Source organism: Kogia breviceps, chromosome 9 (assembly GCF_026419965.1).
Source record: "Kogia breviceps isolate mKogBre1 chromosome 9, mKogBre1 haplotype 1, whole genome shotgun sequence".
NCBI classification, from domain to species: domain Eukaryota; kingdom Metazoa; phylum Chordata; class Mammalia; order Artiodactyla; family Physeteridae; genus Kogia; species Kogia breviceps.
Window position 1 is genome coordinate 48,918,292 of NC_081318.1, and position 21,007 is coordinate 48,939,298.

At 44.9% G+C, this 21,007-nt stretch overlaps 1 long non-coding RNA gene across 2 annotated transcripts in view; it reads left to right on the forward strand.

Moving 5' to 3' along the window:
* Nucleotides 1-2,363: 2,363 nt before the first annotated feature.
* Nucleotides 2,364-21,007, forward strand: part of LOC136794847 (uncharacterized) — a 104,372-nt gene continuing 85,728 nt past the window's right edge. Inside the window, exon 1 of one of the 2 annotated variants that reach the window (XR_010842191.1) lies at nucleotides 2,364-2,490. This is a non-coding gene — a long non-coding RNA (uncharacterized lncRNA). The remainder of the gene's footprint in view (nucleotides 2,491-21,007) is intronic. The other variant, XR_010842192.1, reaches the window with a different exon arrangement.

Sequence of the window (21,007 nt, forward strand, 5' to 3'; positions counted from 1 at the left end):
TCCTTTAAAGGTGAGGCAGAAAGATGTTTAGGGCACCTTTCTTTCTCTCCAGGGATTTCAAAGTAAAGATTTGTAAAGACTCCAGGAATAGCCGAGACAGCTCTGGCTCTTGTTAAATCAGGTAGGGACCTCATTAGAGGTTGATGCAAACAGTCAGTCTCCCCGCTGGGAGAAGGTGCAAGGAAGCCTGAGTGGAGACCCGCACAGGACCGCCCCTGAGGAGACGCCCCAGGGACCCACAGCTGGGCGTCCTGAGCCCCAGGGGATGCCCAATGACTGCTGCCAGGGCCAACCCCACTCCCAGGAGCCCGCCTAGTCAGACCCCACCATTGCCCACACACAGTCCCCGCCTGCCTGGAAGCAGCCGCTTCTCACTGGGGCAGATCACCTGGGAACGCATCTGGCCTGGCAGAGGAAAAGGCGGGCAGCAGTGCCCTCTCCCTGCATGTGCCTGGGTACCGCGTGGCCGCGGGGCTTTGACCCTGATCTCCACCCTGCGTGGCCTGGACTTCAGGGCCATGTCATTGAATTCAAAAGCAGGGCTTTGGGAGTCAAGAAATGGAATCTTGGATTTTTAACTTTTGAGTTTTTGTTGTTTGTTAAATTACTAAAGAGCATAAGGTGTATTGAGTGATAGTCACACTGCCCAGGTGACTATAGGTGACTTGCTTTTCCTCTTTGAACCTGTCTCCTCTCTGTAAAATAGGGCTAAAAATAAAACACAGCTCAGAAAATGTTGTGAGGATCAGGTGAGATGATGCTGTTAACCATCTAGTAGGGGCCTGGCCCAGAGGAAGTGCGGGCAAATTAGGACTTATTCACACTCCAGATTCCAGGGGAAAGGCTACCTGGGTTGGTACCTCCACTGCAGTCAGGGGTCAAGTGAAAATTACAGGCTTCTCATTAAAAGAAAAATATATTTCTTTAAAAAACAATTATGGGGCTTCCCTGGTGGCGCAGTGGTTGAGAATCCGCCTGCCGATGCAGGGGATACGGGTTCGTGCCCCGGTCCGGGAAGATCCCACATACCGCGGAGCGGCTGGGCCCGTGAGCCATGGCCGCTGAGCCTGCGCGTCCGGAGCCTGTGCCCCGCAACGGGAGAGGCCACAACAGTGAGAAGCCCACGTACCAAAAAAATAAAAATAAAAAAAAAAAATAAAAAAAATAAAAAATAAAAAACAATTATGTAGGACAGATGAATTCCTTCTGGGCAAATATGCCCAGTATGAAGTGGGATTCAGAGGTAAGAGAAGTGTGCAGTCATCTGTAGGACTCCCAGGCCAGGTGAGTATCCAACAGAGGAAGCCAGACCCCAGAGAAATCAGAGGAGCTGGATTTTATCAGCTACTTAGTGCCCTGCTGCTCTGGTTCAGGCCTTTGTTTCCCTGATTTTCTCTGCATCAAACTGTGTGTGTACTGTGGTAATTCTGGCCTATGTGGGAAGCCTGTGAACAATTACGTAGGCACCGAGATGGGATATATTTACTTGTCCACACGATTTCAGTCAAGGGAACTTTCCACTCCACCAAGCTCTGCACACCAGAATTTAGAAGCCTGTGCTTTAATTTTGCCTGATTCAGGGTCTAATCACTGTCTACTAGGTGACCAGCCTCTAGCATGAGTACTGTCCCTGTGCCATGGAGGTGCTGGCTCAGTCCATCAGAGTGGGTGGAAGGGGAAGGGGGTCCAGGGCTGTGACTTCTTCAGGGGGGTCACCGAGAGCCCTGGTCATTTGCAGATGGGCCATTGCTAAGGATGCAGTGTGGTCTTGGAGGCCATTGAGCCTCATGGGAAGGCTGCCACTTCTGGTTGGCTCCTGGGGCCTAGGCTGCGGTTAAATTGCACCGGCAGCAACCCGGTGGTGTAGGCATTGCTTCTGCATGGGCAGCCTTCCCCTTCAGAAACAGGGAGGGTTTGGGGTGCAGGGCGGTAAATCATGCTTTTGAAGGTCACTCAGAAACCTCTCCTGCTCTCCAGGCAAGGCCTTCACTTTCCCAGCATTTGCCAGGCTTCCTCACTCTCTCTGCACCCTTAAGATAGTCCTATTTTGGGCTTCCCTGGTGGCGCAGTGGTTGAGAGTCCACCTGCCGATGCAGGGGACGCGGGTTCGTGCCCCGGTCCGGGAAGATCCCACATGCCGCGGAGCGGCTGGGCCCGTGAGCCATGGCCGCTGAGCCTGCGTGTCCAGAGCCTGTGCTCCGCAACGGGAGAGGCCACAACAGTGAGAGGCTTGCGTACCACAAAAAAAAAAAAAAAAAAAAGAGTCCTATTTTGCTGAAAATATGTTAGCAACTGAAATCTTGGGAAAGAATGAATGGGACAAGTCAGAGTTTGATGCTTTGCCTCTTAAAATTCACATCCAGTTTGCCAGACGGCAGGAGTGAGAATGATATTTGATGTGGACAGTTGGCCAAGCCACCCAGAGAGAGGCCCCTTCTCATCGTCAGAGCCTTCACCATGGAGCCACATCTCCTAGCTGAGGAAACCAAGGTAATGTTCCCCTGCAGCCCACCTTCATATGGATCCTCCCTCCCTATTTCCTCCACATACCTAGAAATCCTAGCTGTACATCATTAGAAATGTGATACCTAAGTATTACATTTTCAATACTGTATTATTATTATTATTCCTTCAGCCCCCAAATGTGTCATTGCTGTATACTGTATAGAGCAGTATCCTTTGCTGTGTATTTACTGTGTTGGGATTTTTAATCAATTTTACCAAGTAATACATGCACATAGTTAGAAACTGAACATGTCCAAAACAATGTATGACAAAGAATAGGCTCCCTTCCTCTGCCCCTCTCCCACCCAGGCCTTTGTTTCCCCTGCACAAGGAGCAACCCCAGTTAACTAGTTTTCCTGTGCCCTCCCAGAGCTAGTCTACATATATACCAGCCTGTGTGTGTGTGTGTGTGTGTGTGTGCCCTCATGCGTGTATATACACCGTATCGTTTTTGAACCTCAAGAGGTGGTACGCTGTAAGTATTGTTTTTGCATATTAATTTTTTCACTCAATAGTATATCTTGGAGTTTGTTTCATATCAGAACGATCTGCCTCATCCTGTGTGCCATAATTTAACCAGTCCCCTACTGCTGAAAAACTGTGTTGTTCTCACAGTTTTTCAGCAGTAAAAGATTTTTTTAAATGTTTTTAAAGATGTTTTTTAAAAGATTAAACTGTGTTATAATCTTTTGAAATATAAACTATAGAGAATATTCTTGCGCATAGTTCTTTGGGTACAATAGACATATCTGTGATTATATCTGTGAGTTAAAATCCTACTCTTAGGTTGCTGAGTCAAAAGGCATATACGTATTTTAAATTGTGACTGTAATGTTCTACGTGTTTGTCCACCTGACAGTGTATCGGGGGTAAGGGTTAAAGTATGACTAAGAGACATGTTATTAAAATAGCACTGAAAAGGGTGTTAAAGCAACTTTACACTGCAATGAAGAAGTATGGAGCTTTCCGCGTGTAAACTACCCTCAGAAAGCTTCTGTTGCAAGAAAACCATAACAGCATTTATCAAATCCTTAAAGTACATGTCAAGCATTGTACTTGATACACATGATTTCATTTTACCCTTGGACTACCCCATGCAGAGTAATCTTCATCCCTCCTTTCAGGAAGAGGGGACTAAAGCACAGAGAAGTTAAGTAACTCACCTACCACACTAATATGTGGCAGAGCAAGGATTTGAACCTAGGCTGTGTGACTCCAGAGCTTGGACCTCAACCCCGTCGCTGCTCTGCCTTATAATAAATAACGTGGGACACAAAGACACTCACTCTGTCTGTGTGTACTAACACTGCAGGAGCATTCCAACAAATACCGTATGTGAACAGAGTTCAGCCTCAGTAACACAAAATAAGGACAATGCTTATCCCAGTTTTGCTCATCCTGGTGGCCAAACCTTGAATGTAATAGTTAGGTTAGGCGTACAGATTGGACCTCCCAGGTGCGGGTGTCCGTATAGCGTGGGTTACAGACTCTGAGTGTGTTCTTTCATTCAGGGCCTGTGCGCTGGATCCACCTCCACCACTCTCCACACTGCTCTGTACCTCGAAAAGCGGGCCTCCAGGGGCTGCCTGGCCCAGGCTTCCTGCCCTCTGGCTTCTGGTTTGCTTTGGCCAAAGGGAGGTACTGGCAGGGGATGATCAAAGGGCAGGAGTTGAGAAAGGTCAGGGTATTTATCCCCCTGGCTCCTTCCTTCCAGGCTGCAGTCTAAGATGTCTTAAATCTTGACATCTGCTTCTCGCCTCCAGTCACTAAATCTCAGATATTGCTTCTGCAGTTCTCTTTAAGAGGTCTTTTCAGACTGAACCTTTGATTTCTTTGGAAGACTCTGTTTCCCTCTAACATGCTCTGCAAAATTCTGGCTCTGCCAGCAGAAGGCCTCTGTCTCTCTCTAAACTGAGTGTGCGTGTCTCCATCCTCTCAAGAACCAGCATTGCTCTGCACACTCTGACAAGAGAAGTGTAGTTTGTGGAAACTCCTTTTGCTGGAATCACTTCTTTCTTGTAACAGGGGTAGCTCGCCCTCACCTTCACTTTGTCCAGACACAACTCTCCTGTGCAAAGCCATTACCTGGCCCCTCATGAAGGCTTCTCTGGGTGTTACTCTCGAATCACTTCACAGCAGATTGTATTTTCAAAGATGGATGCAGTAATATCTCCCCTCCCCCATGCTCTTCTGCAATGTGACCTTGACAGTCTTCCCATCAACAGGTGGGATTTTTGTCCCTCTCTCCCCCTGCTTGGATCTGAGTAAGCTTGTTGTTGTTTCCATCAATGGAGTGTGGCAGAAAGGATTCGTTGTGACTTCTGAAACAGGGTCAAAACGCCAGTTGGCTTTGATCTGGTCTTCTTGAAATCCTCCCTCTTCAAAGGTCCCCTCTTGGGACCCTTCCTCTCAGAACTTAGCTAGCAGGCTGTGAGAAGCCCAAGGGCAGTAGTCCAGCCCACAGTCCCAGTTGAGCCAGCCTTCCACCTATCCCAGCTCAGGTAGCAGACAACGGAGTGAAGAGCCCATGTGGGAGATAGATCCTCCAATTCCAGCCATTCCAGCCCCTCGTAGTCCAAATCTTCCCAGAGGAGGCCCCAGACATTGTAGAGCAGAGAAGAACCATCCCCACTGTGGCCTTTCCAATGCTTGGTCCCTGGGATCCATGAGCGTACTACATGGTTGTTGTGTTTACACCACTAAGTTCAGGGAGGTTTGTTATGCAGTCATGGTAAGTGGACCATGTTGTGTGCCGCTGTGTGGTTACCTGGTGATGGGAGCAGCTGATCTGTTCAGAAATGCACAGCCCCCAGGAACCAAACTTTAAACAACAGCCCCTCTCCACTTCTATTTTAGAAGGAGGGGAGATAACGGAAGTTTGGATTTTTCTCCAAACATCGATTCAGTGACTTGAGAACAAGTATGGGTATTTAAAATCAAAGGATGCTATAAACATTCAATATACTGCTCAAATTCCAGTGTTACTTTTTTAACGTGGGGTTGCAGGTTTTCCTTCCTTTGCTGCAATTGTCTCTAATCTTGCAGCCATCTGTACCTGCTATGAGGAAAATAGAACAATCCATGCCTTCTCTCCCTGGTCCCTGCTCAGATTACATGCTTATATTAGGTTGAACCTTATGAAATTGCCATTTTGTAGGTCATAAATGGTTAAATCTCAGCAATTTCATGTGGTTCAACCTGATGCTAAACTCCATCTCCTCAAACACATCTATCACTGAATTGTATTCTGAGGTTTCAACCTAAATGGGACTTGCTCTCTGCTTTCCTTTCCTGCCCCACTCCACCTAAATTGGATTATTCTATATCACAGCATCTTGTCCTTTCCTCCAGAACATTTATCACAATTCGTAATTACATATGTGTTTATTATTTAATGTCTAATACCCCAGCTAGACTTATGTAAATGCCATGAGCGCTGCACATTGTTGTTTCCCAGCCCCTGGCATGGGGCCTGGCACATCATAGCCACTCAATAAATGTCAGCTCAATTAATGTATATACAATGTGGCTCTCTTCATATGCAGGCACTGTTTTTATACTGTTGCCAGAGTATCCTGAAAACACTATGGTCCTTGTCATTGTATTTGGATCTGAATGTAAGCTCCTAGAGCAATGAATGGTTTCTAATCCTGACTGTCCATTAGAAACACCCGGAAAGATTTTAGAAAATGCTGAGGGGTCTGTCCTCAAATCAATCAAATCAAAGTCTCCAAGGAATGGGGGCGAGCCCAGGCATGGTTGAGAAACAGTTTTGGAAGACAGAGACCCCATCTACAGAGATCTCTATGCCCGGTGCTGTGAAATCATGATGCTTTCTTGCTATTGCCCCAGTGGTCAAGCTTCAAACCCCAATCCGGTAATTTTGTTCTCAGTCCCAGTTGCCTTCTTTGGGCACATTAGATATTGCCACCAACCAGTAGGTTTTTGAGAACCAATCAAACTTAATTTGCAAGCACCTTTTTCAGTGGTTGTACTAAGGGGTGGCTTTAGCTTTTCCATAGCCTCAAACAGAGCCCCAAATCCACCCCAAATAAACATGAAGTCTAAATTAAAAGAATGTGTGCTTCTAAGCAGACTCTCTAACCTCTCCTTCCAACAGTACTCCCATGCTTAGGCCCTTCCTGTACAGAAATTCTCAAGCCATCGCATAATTTCCTTTCCTATCTTTTCAACTCTTAGGATTTTCCATAAGTCACCATTTAAGGGGAATCCACACACCCCCCCCCAATCTAACCTTCTTTCTGTCCTTCCACATCCATTTGAATACTGAATACCCACTGTGTAGCCTTTCTACATGCCCAGGACCAGGTCTTACCCATTAGAGGGCACACCAACCTGAATAAGGCTTAGTCCCGCCCCCAATAAGTTCACATAATGAGAAACTGAAACAAGGTGATATGTGCTGTTTTAACAACTTGTAAAAGGTGTCATTGGGACACACTGAGGAAAATGATTAGTTATTGGTAGGAGGAATAAAGGAAGGCTTCACAGAGGTGGTATTAACTGGACATTGATAAGTAGGAGTCCCCTGGAATGGAGGCAAAATGGGCAAGTGACAAGCATCTGGGCAAATGCGAAACCTAAAAAAATTAGAATCAACCCAACAGTCCTGGATGTAATCAGAATAAATCAAGCAGTAGATAGGTATACATCAACCCTTTATCCTGATTGTGGCCTCAGACCACAGAGGGCCCTCTCCTCGTTTCCTAAGAACAAGACATGTTGTGCATTTGTTACTCACATTCACACAAAACAAATCCCATTTTCATAAACTTTATTGATTCCACTGTGCTGTTTACAGCTACTGACTTTATATACTCTTCTCATCAAACTGCAAGTTGATTATTTCACTTCATACATATTGTAGTAAATAGATTGCTTACTTTAATGGCATGATAGGTTTTGTACACTTTGCCGGTGACACTGCTGACAAAGCACAGTTTATCTCACTTTACTGCATTGTTCTTATTAATTCTTCCACGGCCAACTAAGCTCTTTCTCTTGGGAATTGCCTGGGAGGCAGAAAGTCTTATTTCTGTCCCACTTTGGTATTCCTAGGGCTGAGCAGAATTTTGAATTGGTCTCACTTTCCAGTAAATTCAGCCTGCCTGGTTCTGAATCAGGGTTTGTTTTGGTTATCTATTGCTGGAAAACAAACCACACCAGAACTTAGTGGCTTAAAATAGCAACAGCCATTGACTGTCTTTCACATTTCTGAGAGTTAAGCAGGCTCAGCTGGATGTTTCTTCTGCTCTGTGTGGTGTTGGCTGGGACTGCAGTCATCTGGGGACTTCACCAGGGTGGAACTTCTAAGTTGCCTCACCAATGTGCTTGGCAGTTGGCCCTGGCTGGTGGCTGGAAGCTCATCTGGGACTGTTGACCAGAGCACCTTAGTTCTTCTCCATTCAGTTTTTCCACGTAGCTTGAGTGTCTCATAGCATAGTCCGGATTCCAAAAGGGAGCGTTTCTAGCACACAAGAGAAACTGCAGGCCTCTCCAGGCTCAGCCTTGGAAGTTACACAGTGTCACTTCTGCTGCTTTCTATTGGATGAAGAAAGTCAGAGGGCCAGCGCAGACTCAGGGTGAAAGGATGTAGATCCACCTCTTAATGAGAGGAGTGGCAAAGAGCTTGCAGCCATGTTTAATGCACTATAGGTATTTTCTCCTCTAGAGATCAATTTGCTTGCTGAGGACACAGTATACCACAAAATGTATCTCTGACACTGCCCAATTGTTTCACAAATGTACAAGTCTACTGCATTTCTTAAAAAATCAACTCAAAGGCCAGCACCATCCCCTCCTTTTTTATACACATCTTACTACGATGGAGAATAATCAGGCTCAGGAACTATGCTTCTGTTTACTTTTCTGGCTCACTGATATTGATGACCATTGTTAAATAAAAACATGCTTGCATTTCACTTTTTCATTTATATTTTGTCATTTTGCAATTTTGGTTGAATAATACTTCTATATCCTATTTTTTAAAATTAATTTATTTATTGTTGGGTGCATTGGGTCTTCATTGCCGCACTGCTTTCTCTAGTTGCGGCGAGCGGGGGCTACTCTTCATTACGGTGCAGAGTCTTCTCATTGTGGTGGCTTCTCTTGTTGAGGAGCATGTGCTCTAGGCGCGCGGGCTTCAGTAGTTGTGGCTAGCGGGCTCTAGAGCGCAGGCTCAGTAGTTGTGGTGCACGGGCTTCATTGCTCTGCGGCAGGCATGTGGGATCTTCCCGGCCCAGGGTTCAAACCCGTGTCCCCTGCATTGGCAGGCGGATTCTCAACCATTGCGCCACCAGGGAAGCCCTAGAGCTCTTTTTTTTTTTTTTTTTCGGTACGCGAGCCTCTCACTGTTGTGGCCTCTCCTGTTGCGGAGCACAGGCTCAGGACGCGCAGGCTCAGTGGCCATGGCTCACGGGCCCAGCCGCTCTGCGGTGTGTGGGATCTTCCCGGACCGAGGCACGAACCTGTGTCTCCTGCATCAGCAGGCGGACTCTCAACCACTGCGCTACCAGGGAAGCCCCCCTAGAGCTCTTTTTTGATTCCAGTTCATAAAGGATATAGAAGTGGGCTTCCCTGGTGGCGCAGTGGTTGAGAATCCGCCTGCCAATGCAGGGGACACGGGTTTGAACCCTGGGCCGGGAAGATCCCACATGCCTGCCACGGAGCAATGAAGCCCGTGCGCCACAGCTACTGAGCCTGCGCTCTAGAGCCCGCTAGCCACAACTACTGAAGCTCGCGTGCCACAACTGCTGAGGCACAAGTGCCTAGAGCCCATGCTCCGCAACAAGAGAAGCCACCGCAACGACAAGCCCGCGCACCGCAACGAGGAGTGGCCCCTGCCCGCTGCAACAAGAGAAAGCCTGCGCACATCAATGAGGGCCCAGCTCAGCCGAAAATAAATTAATCAATAAATAAATTTGTTTTAAAAAAAACCAAAGGAGCTCTAAGCAAAGCAGGTTTATATCGGTTTTCTTAAGAACAAAGGTATAAACAAAAACACAGTTCGCCAGTTGTTCTGATCTGATGTTGAGATTAACTCTTAGCCATAACATTTGTCCAAGGCAACTTTTTTTCCTAAATATTGCCAGGTTTGTTCTAATAGTTTGTGTAAATTCATTTATTCATTAATTCATCCATCATTCATTCACACGTTACCTTTTGGACATGTCCACTTGGATATCCCACTTTGGCACTGTTGCTACAAGGATGAATGAGGCGGAGCCCCTGCTTGCAGTGACCCCACAATCTGTGGAAGTGAAGTGTACACAACTTTGTCTGTAGCACGCTAGATGATGATGTGGCCAGTGATGGTGTTAAGCAAAGGGTGAGGGAACACAGGCCAAGGGCAATCACTTCTGCCTAGGAGAGTCAGGGTAGGCTTTGAGGAGTGTGTGGGGAGAGTGGGAAATGCCAGGGGAAGGGGCAGCAAAGGAGCTGGGAAAGGGGGCCTGGGGCAGATTGGGAACAGCATTGAATGCCACATTTTGGTCACGTTTACATAAGTGGTGGTGAGGGAGCAAAAGGTTTTTAATAAGCAACCGATGCTGTCTTGAATGGTAATGTCTTTGGCAATGTTGTATGGGAGTTGGAGGAGCGTGTTTCAGGAAACAACCTATAGAAGAAACACACAAAGATTAAGGATGGGCAGCACATCTGAAAATTCACAAATGGGCCAGTATTGCTAGGGAAGTGGAGGTGGCCTGGGAAAGCCAGTGGCAGCTCACGAGGCCCTTGCAGATGTGTGCCCAGGCGCCCTCCCTTTGGCCCCCAATCTCCTGTCTGGGCACCTAGGCCCCCCAGTGCATGTCTCTGTACCCCATGGTTTCTCCTGCCCATGGTGTCATAACATGATCAGACCTCCTTCCCAGGCTACCAGTCCTTCTTGGCTCTTCATGCTCCTTGCATGTGGGGCTCCTGGTCAGATACGTTTCCTCTGCCATGCTGCCCCATGGCACATCTACCTCCTGATAAGCCCCTGATCCCTTGTCCTGTGGGAGTGGAGGGGTCACAGAGCCCCTGGCTGCTTTAACTTTCAACTTCTGAGGGAAAAAACCCCAAACAACCCAGAGTTAAGATCTCAAAGCCCTTTATAATCTGTTAGGTTGCGTGCAAACAGTATTATTGCCATCATTATGAGTTCCAGAATTCTGCAAATCCTTGGTGGTCAGGAGCCTGTGTGTTTTTCATTTCCTCTAAGGCACTTGGCATGGTCCTTTGGTGGTATATATGTCCTCAGTAAGTTAGTGAGGGTAATGAACAGTGATAATGTATAGTTTATTTAATATCTGTGTTTACCCTTTCCAAGCATCGGGGTAATTTTTCTTCCAAACGTTGGGGTCTGTGGACAATTTTAAGAGGTGCACTGAGGTTCAAGAGTTCTTTATTGATCCTTTTCTTTCCGTTTTGGAATTTTAATAAAACAGCCACTGGCCATTAAAGCCCGCATATCATGAGAGTGTAGGAACGAAATTAAAGATGAGAAATTATTGGGACAAGGAGATACCACTTCATACCCATTAGGATGGCTATAATTAAAAAGACAGGTAAAAACAAGTGTTGATGAGGATGTGGAAAAATTAGAAACTTCATACGTTGCTGATGGAAATGTAAAATGGTGCTTTTGAAAATTTGGCAGTTCCTCAGAATGTTTAACATAGAGTTATCATATAACCCAGAAATTCCTCTCCTAGAGATGTATCCAAGAGAATTGAAAACATATTCACACTAAAATTGATACATAAATGTTCTCTAAAGTATTAGTGATAGTAGCCAAAAAGTATAAACAATCCAAATGTCCAACTGATGAATGGGTAAGTAAATGTGGTACATACATACAGTGGAATATTATTCCGCCATAAAAAGGAATGAACTACTGAAACATGCTACAACATGGATGCACCTTGAAAGAATTATGCTACATTAAAGAAGCCAGTCACAGACGACCACATATTGTATGATTTTGTTTATATGAGATGTTCAGAAAAGGCAACTCCATAGAGACAGAAGGTAGAATAGTGGTTGCATATGACTGTATGTCAGGCAGGGAGGGAGACAGTACAGTGACCGCTAAGGGGTATGGGGTTTATTGACAGGTGATGAAAATGTTCTAAAGTTGATTGATGGTTACATAACTCCCTAAATATATTAAAAACCATTGAATTTTACATTTTAAGTGGGTGAATTGCATGAAGTGTAAGTTATATCTCAATAAAGCTCTTTCTAAAAAATTAGTGTGGAGAGAGATTTATAAGCATTTCAACCCTTGTTAGTGTTCACCTATCTTCTAGTTCTGACCATCCCTCCATGATGTCCTCCTCAACTCTGAGAGTAAAGTTGTGACTCCTGCTACAATTATTTCCCTGTCCCTGCAAGGGACAGTAACTGTGGTTCGTATCTGACTCTTAGACTTCCTTCCTTCCTGAGTCCTCCGTGGGCCATCCCCTACTTCTGCAGCATTAGCCCTGGTCCCTCAGGCTCTATAAATCACACTCTCCATTCTTCCCTCTCACTTTAAAGTGATCTGAGATACTTTGTTTAAAGGATGAGGCAGCACATAAAAATAACTTAGTATTGTACTGATTTTTCTTATCTGGTGGTTTGGGGGAAACATATTTGTAAAATTCTAGCAAATGTGAGAAGCCACAGAAAATTGCCTCTCATTCAGGTGGAGAAGCTAGATTTTTAATTTTGTTTTATTGATCAGTGAGGTAGGTACAATGATATCTTACTTCATAGCTTTCCCGCAGGAGCGACATTCACCCATCCTGCTGCAACTGCCAGGCCAACTTAGCTAGCGGGCCATTCTATGTGTGCCAGAGGCAGCCGTGGAAAAGGCAGCCTCCTGGATTCTTGGGCTGGCAGCTCCATCTCCCCAAAGTGCAAATGCAACCTGAAGTATATGACTTACTAAGGGAGCACTTTGTTACAGACAAGTTGGAAGAGTCTGTTTGACAGTTGAAGTCAGACCATTTTGATTTTTACATAAAGATAGTCAAACATCGCTTTGACAGGTTTATTCTAATTTGGTAAAGGCAATAATTTTATGGGATGGTAACTGTTTCCTTGCAGTCCCGATTCCTGCTGTTACTCTTGCATTTCCTTCTAATTGGCAGATTGATGGGCTCCCAAAAATTTGCTCAAAAACTATTTGCAGAAGAAGAAAGACAAATCAGAGGAGCTTGCCTTCTCTCCTGAGAGATGAGTTCTAATAGTGTGGGTGAAGGGGCTATTTTTACACACCATTTACAAATGATTTCTGGCATACTCATGGACTTTTTAACCTCAGTTTAATTTGTATGAAAGTAATAAATGTGCTTAGTTTAAAAGTCCAATACTACTACAAGACTTTGAAAGAAAAACAGCAACACTTTCCCTAACCGATCCCCTACCCCAATTTCTTCTTCCATGAGATTCCAGGAAATTCATCTCTTTAGCTGTACCTCCTGTTATTTACCTTCATATTTCTAAACAACAATATTATACTGCTATTTATTTTTCAGTTACAGCTATTATCCATTAACTTCCTGTCCTGGAAATCAGAATTCAGCTCTCTCATGCTCCTCTGCCTTATCATCCTTGAAATTCCTTTTTCTTCTCTTCTCTGTTGGACCCTCTAATTTTTGTTTATTTGTTGTGACTGATGTTGTTAATCTCATGTCTCGCTCTTTCTTAACTACCTTGTTTTGGGGGAGCATATCCTCTAGGAACTTTTTGAAAAGTGACACATGGGAAATTCCCTGGCAGTGCAGTGGTTAGGACTCAGTGCTTTCACTGCCGTGGCCCCAGGTGGCCCAGGTTCAATCTCTAGGCAGGGAACTAAGAACCTGCAAGCCTCGAGGCATGGCCAAAAAAAAAAAAAAGTGACACATGGAAGATACATTTTGAGATCTTGTCCTTTTTTGCCATCATATTTGATTGAAAGCTTAGCTGGGTATGAGATTCTAGCTTGGAAATTATTTTCTCTTAGGACCTCAAAGGCATTATTCCATTGTCTTCTAACTTCTGGTACTGCTATTGAAGAGTCTGATACCATCCTGGTTCTGCATGTTATCTGTTCTCTCTGTCTCTATCTCTCTGTCTCTCAGAGCTTTTATTCTTTATCCCCAGAAAGCTACAATATCTTTGATATCTATCAATATCATTGTTGTGGGTTATTTTCATTCATTGTGTTGGCCCTTTGTGGAGCTCGTTCAATCTGAAAAATATCCTTCAGGAAAGTTTTCTTATGTAATTTGTTTGATAATTCCTTGGTGTGTTTTATTTGTTCTATCTTTCAGAAATTAGACTTCCTGAATTGATTCTCCAGCTTTCTCTTCTCCATACTTTTCCCTCTTTATACTATTTTCTGGAAGAGTTAGTCAGTTATCTTCCAATTCTATTACATTAAAAATTTCTGTTATCATGTATTTAATTTCCAAGAGCTTTCTATTGTACACTGATATTCCTCTTTTCTAACATCTTGCTATTTCCCTTCCTCTCTGAATATAACAATCATTATTCCCTGAAGTTTTGCCCTGATCCCTGCGTTGCCTCTGTGTCCTTTACCATACTTGCATCATGGGACAGATAACTCAAGGTGCAGCTCCAACAGGGCTTGAGCCAAATTAACATGAAGAAATCACTATTGAGATTTTCTTCTTTTTGTTTCTGGAGATACTGCACCAGACTGAGTCTCTTCCTAATATATTTGACCCCTCCTCTCTCCCTTCAATGCATCCTCCTCTCTCCTTCTTTAATCGAGGGGCCATCATTTGATGGATCTGCTACTCTTCTATTTCTAAATTTAAAAAGAAAAACCCCCAACTCGGAGTTTTCCTTATTCTCATAGGTTCAACTAGTAGCTCTGTGTGAATCTATAGTGCTTCAATCTCTATTTCCAAACTGTTTCATACACAAGACCTGGTTCTATATGCCTGCTGCCTATCAGACATTTCCTTTTGAAGATTCTGACACAGTTCAAATGCAACATGTTTGCACCAAACTAACATCAAACCAATTTTCCACAGAATTAATGTCTGCTCCCAGTAGCATCTCCTTCACTCAGCCTCTCAGACTTGAAACTCGAGAACCAGTCAGTCTTGCCTTTAATGCCAATAGCTGGCAACACTCAGCTGATGCTTACTCGGAATTTGAGAGTGTTCTACATACTAGAGACTGTGGTGAGGTTAATGCTATGACAGGTATAAGTCATGGTCTCTGCTCAAGGTGTTACAGTCTGTGATCTGGAAGTGCATGAGACTCAAGTTAGGGGTGCGTCTACGCATCTTCTAGATCACTACTGTTGCAGGTTGGGCTCTCCAGGAAGCAGACTCTGAGGTGGTAATTAATGCACAGAAAGTTTGGGGGCGGTGCTCCTGAGGTCAACGCCTGAAGTAAAGGAGGAGAAAGAAGCAGGAGTGGGGCAAAGGGAAAAGTTGAGCTGTGCTGTCTTTGTGGTGGCCTCAGCAGACAGACACTAAGGGGAGCTCAGAAGCTGGGACAGCAACTCTTCATAGAAGAGTCATTGGATGCAGGCGACCTTAGGAAAGGGGCTGACCTTGGACAAAGCAGCTCCCTCTAGGAGAGGCAATCCCCGAGGGCTTCCTGTCAGCAGTGGGGAGAGTCACACCTTCATCCCTGAAGGGACATGTGGCTTGTGGTGCTGCTTCCTGGCATCCATCAGATCTGTGGACTTAAGCATAGTCTTGGTCACCTCAGAGGTAGATAACAAATAGTCAGGGGTTGGTTGACTGAGTAAAGAATTCAGAAAGAATGAGGTAATCTTTCATTCATTCATTGTATTTCATGCCAACTGAACCCACTCAGACTGCATTAGGTATTAAAGATAAAATGATAAAATTCACAGGCTCAGCCTTAAATAAGCTTGCAGTCTGGTGGGGACTACCAAAAAGTAAGCAAATACTATAATACCATGAGAATTATAAAACAGAGGATTATGGACTAAAAATGCATTTTCAAAGAAGATTTAGGACATGAAAAATACCAAATGAAAAAAGAGAATACAAACTGTTTAAACAGATTTGTTTAAGCATATTTTCCAGCATATGTTTTTGTTAAACCAGTGCTAAAAAATCCCTTGCAATCTGATTTGCAAACTTTCTGAACTATTTTTAAAAATTACCATTCACCTAGAAACACTACATGCACTGAACTGTTACAGGCAATATTGTCCTTGTCTTTTCTGCAGCTTTGATTTATTTTTTTTCCTTCTCTAAATATGTAAAAATATATAAATATACGTATAGAAAAAAATTCTGGAAAGAAATTCATCAAACTATTAACAGTACTTATAACCCCAAGTTGTTGACTTTTGTCTTAATTTTTTTTTTCTCCTTTAAGCTTGTTTTTTTTTCTTTTTTTTTTTTTTTTGGTTTTGACCAAATTTTCTACTATAAGTCTGAGTGCCTTTTATAATGAAAGAAAAAGATTTTAAAGTACAGTGTGGGGCTTCCCTGGTGGCGCAGTGGTTGAGAGTCCGCCTGCCGATGCAGGGGACACGGGTTCGTGCCCCGGTCCGGGAAGATCCCACATGCCGCGGAGCGGCTGGGCCCGTGAGCCATGGCCGCTGAGCCTGCGCGTCCGGAGCCTGTGCTCCACAACGGGAGAGGCCACAACAGTGAGAGGCCCGCGTTACCGAAAAAAAAAAAAAAAAAAAAAAAAGTACAGTGTGAAAGTGTGACAAAGCCATGTGAACACAAAAGAAGAAAACTCAGAGCCGTTAAGTGAGGGAGAGCCTCTCAGAAGAGACATCACTTATGCCACGCTGAGCATGGAAGATGAGTCAGAACTTCCAGGAGAAGGGAGGGGGCTCACGGTGCCTGTGCTTGAAGGACCTTTCAAGCTGAAAGGATGAAATGTGCCCCTGCCCCTGGATGTGAAGAAGCATGTAGGGCGAACTGCAAGTTCAGAAAGTCTGAGAACTAGGGAGCTTTTGAGTGGTGAGAGACGAGGCTGGAAGGGCAAAGAAGCAGGTAGATCGTGAAGAGCTGGAGGGACAGGATGTGCACTTCATCTGGGAGTCCCATGCAGACGCTCCCACGACACCTGATACAGCTGAAGAGGCCCCATGGCCGGACAAGGTGTTGATTAATGGTTGCTGTTTTGTAAAACTCATTTAGAAACAAAAAGTGGTTTAGAATGAAAAGCTTCCTGCGTGGCACAGAGTTTCCCGGCCACAGCAAGGTGACCTGACTCAGGCAGGGAAATCAGTCTGCTGAACGTGGAGAGAAGACGATTTAGACACGAACACCTGCGTGTGTGCACGCCCACACCCCCTTAAGACTCTAGCATCTGTATTTTGAAAAGGAGAAGAAGAGAGCCAACCCAGGCTAACTTTGCAGACTTCACAGGTGAGCACCAGGCTTCTCAGGTAGCCCTTACCCATGACTCTGCACTCTCCACAGGTCACTGACAGTGTAAACTGTTGGCAGCCTGGGAATCCGTTACAAACACATGTTCGGGCCTTTCCTGTCTAAAGCTGCAGGGATGCGTTTTGCTGAGCATTTATCTTCCCTTTGCAGAGCTCAGCACCTCTACGTGGTGTGCGCCAGCTGGGCTGGGCTGCCTGGGGAAGCCTGGAGATCTGCCTTTTTCTAGGGCACCTTGGATGGCACCCATGCTATTTCCTGTCCCTGCCTCCATCCTCGGTGTGTGTGTGTGTGTGTGTGGAGAACCAGTGGGCACCGCGGGCACCGCTTTTGCTCCTACACCAGCCTCTCCTCCTCCAGCCGCACCAGCGCTGCCTGGTGGACTGTTAGCCCCTCTCACTCAGACGGTTGCAATGCTTCTCACTGCAGCCCTGCTCCCTTCCACCTGTTCTCCACTCGACCACCTGGACGATCTCTGAAGCAGAGAAATGAGGGAGTCGCCTGCTCAAAACCTGAATGACTCTGATTACCTCTGGCAGAGTCCAAACTCCCCCGCCCTGTTTTCTGGGCCCATCACCTACTCACGGCCCTCCACAGTCTGGTCTCAGGCTTCCTCTGTGGACCCATGTGGGAGCACTTGCCATCAGAGACACAGACATCGCAGGCTCACCCCTCACAGCCCCGCTTATTCTGTAATATTTTCACGTTCTTCTCTGCCAGGGTGGGGTGGGAAGTACGGACTTTGGAATCAGCCCAGCCTGGGTTTTATTCCAGTAATAGCATTACTGAGTTTGTGATCTAGGATAAGATATTTAATCTCCCTACAGTTCCTCGTTTGTAATTCAAGAACCTTACTCTCTCCCTCCTAGGGCTGTTGTGAGGATCAAGTCAGATAATGTTTGTGCAAAAGAACGTGGAAGGGGGCTTATCCTGTTGCCTTAGCTTCCCAGTGAATCTCCGGGGTGGCCATGAGGTGATAAGGAACCCCACTGTGAAAGAGTAGAGCAAGACACATTCCTTGGGATTTACAAAGAGGGTCCTACGAGATCCAGCAATCGAGGCCCCAAAAGACTGTGAGAGATGGCTAGAGAGGAAGTGAACTTCATGAGGTTTACATATTAAGTTTGCCCAGTAACCTCATCTCACTGGAGGCGAGAGGGCAGAATCTCTCTCAAGATAGAGGGTGAAGCTTTCCGCCAAAAAACCCTCCTCAAAAAAATTCCCCTTTCCCCTTTTCGGTGCCTAGTTGAGACTTCAGCCTCAACATCCCTTTACAGAAACAAAGATGTTAGTTAAAAAATCATGACACCACAACACATGAGCTGTCCAAGGGAAAAATGTAGCAAGAGGCAACCAATTACTGCTAGAGCAACTGGGTGGTGGCCAATGTGGTTGCAGCCGCCAAAGTGTCTTGTTTCTCAAAAGCTCTGCTGAGAATTTATTGCCCATCTTCTTCTAGTCAAGGAAGGTTCGTTGTAAGGTTGCCAGCTTGCTCAAATAAAGAGAGAAGGATATTGAACAATTACAGGGGCAGCTCATGCAGTCAGGCACAGCTGGTCTTGCAGTCGGGAGCTGGGAAGCCAGGAGGGATCCGGGCAGATTTAAAGCTGACCTGAGTCTGAAGTTTTGTTTTAATCTGGTCTGGACTTTGTCATACCTGAAATTGGGACTGGTTTAATAACTGCAAGTGAGAAGGAAAGATAGGAATCTGGTATTGTCGAATTTCTGACAGACTCTGTTTGAAGGAGATAAAATTGTTTCCAGACTGAAGCCTAGTTCATTGGGCCCCTTCAGTAAATAAGTATATCCAGTATGTAAAAACATCTAGAATAGTGTTTGGCATATAGTAAGTGCTCAATAATGACTAGCTATACTAACAATGGTTATTATTATTATAGTATGATCACCCAGTGCCTGGCACAGAGTATTATTATGAGTTATTCATGTGCATATCTCTCCCTCCACTAGACCAACACTCCCTTTGTTCCATAAGTAGTAGGTCGGGTAAGAGCAACCTGCATGAACATGATTCTCTGTACCCAACAAGGACGAGCCACGATACACACAGAAAATAGTGGGACCTGGAGAGCTTGATGCGCGACAGCAGGGAATGTGTTCGTTGGCTCTGACTGACTACTGCACCGACATGTTGGAGTTCTGGATTCTCTTCAGATATGACTTCTGACAAGAAGCAGGGGCAAAGAGATGTAAGCGAGAGAGGTAGAAGGGAAGAGAAAGGACATTTCTAGGTGGCCTACTACATGCCAGGGACTGCGCTGGGCCCTTTACATCTGTTATCTCATTTAACAAGATGAAATAACGAACAAATGCAAATGGTGGCTTTTATCACCCTCATAGAACATGGATACATTTTTAAAATGTGAAATGCTGGTCCAGAGAGCTCTGAGCCTTTTTTCTTCCATTATAATTCTTGTGTAAACATGAAACAACACAAGTTTAAAGATGGAGCCTCCCTGGACACAAGCAAAAGAGTTCCTAATATAATCAAAATCCTCTTATTTATTTTCTTGCCTAAGTGTCTTCTCCCAGGAGGACAGCGGTTGCATTTCCTTCATTCTGTGTGGCAGTAGTTGCAAATTAATGTTCTCTGCCATCAAAACAGCTCTACACACTTCTACCAAAGGTAGTTATCTCATCTGATAACAGGTACAGCCTTGAAACGGTGGAGTTTTAAACCCCAGATCTTAGAAAGTCTGGGCAATTAGCCACTCACTTGCAGAAAAGAGCGAGGAAGGGCAAGACAGCAGTAAAACAAAAACTTGTATGACAGCTGTTGTTCCAAATAATATCTGCAATTATGCTTCTAGATTGTTCTCTCCATCTATAGGCTAGAGTAAGTGAATTGAGGTGGTAAATAGGAAGAAAAAGAAGGCAAAGAATGGAAAGGTGATGAATAATTAGCAAGTTCTCAGCTTAGCATTCCAGGTGGTGGGTATTAGCTGGAGAATGTCTTCACTTTCAAACAGGGATCGGAAGGCATGTGCCCAAGAAAAAGCTATAGAAATGTCACTTTAGAGAGAATTTTAGAATCAAGATATATATGAAGCACATTAAATGAAGGACATACTACAAGATTAGAATTACATCTATACACAAACCCGTAGAATTAACTTATACCAGTATAAAAATTTGCTGAATTAAATACATAGGATTTTTTTTTTCCTATCTGATGTTTATCAGCCAGAGTGTATTTTTCAGTTTAGAAATTGCTTGTGTGAAAAACTACTGGCTCTAGAATAAGCATTTCTTGGCATGGATCTTAGCATGGTTGTATCTGGAAAGAATTTGCTTCCAGAGACCTGGCTGGAGATAGGAGGTGAATTCAGTCATAAGTACATCTACATGGTTTGGTTCGGTAAAAACTCCATGTACCCTGTTAAAAGAATATTACTTTATCTTTCACTACTTGTGTTGAACAATTCTAAAACACAACTGTCTTGCTCATCTGGTTTCAGGTTTATATGGAAAAGTGGGCATAAGAAGTCCACTTAGCTCAAAGCTTGTGGCATGTGGGGTTAGAGGCCTCCAGTTAGTGTCCCAGATTTGCCCCGACTGGCTCTGTGAGTAACATTGCCTCAGCAGACTCGTTGGCTGCCTACCGGGATTTCACTCTCTTCCTGCCCCTCACTTTAGAAACACCATTTTGCCCACAGCAGCAATATGTCCAACTCAGAATACTCACCGCCCAGGACTCCTTGCAGCCAAGGTGGAGGCTTCATTTTCTAACCTGTTGAATATATTCTCTTATTACAACCTCAATTGCATGCATGGTTCTAGATTTTATTCTCAGAATATTACATTAAAAGGGAAATAGTGTGGGACTTCCCTGGTGGCGCAGTGGTTAAGAATCTGCCTGCCAGTGGCAGGGGACACAGGTTCAATCTCTGGTCCAGGAAGATCCCACATGCCAGAGAGCAACAAAGCCTGTGCTCCACAACTACTGAAGCCCACTCGCTTAGAGCCCGCGAGCCACAACAAGAGAAGCCACCGCAATGAGAAGCCCTCACGCCGCAACAAAGAGTAGCCCCCGCTCGCCGCAACTAGAGAAAGCCCGTGTGCAGCAATGAAGACCCAACGCAGACAAAAATAAA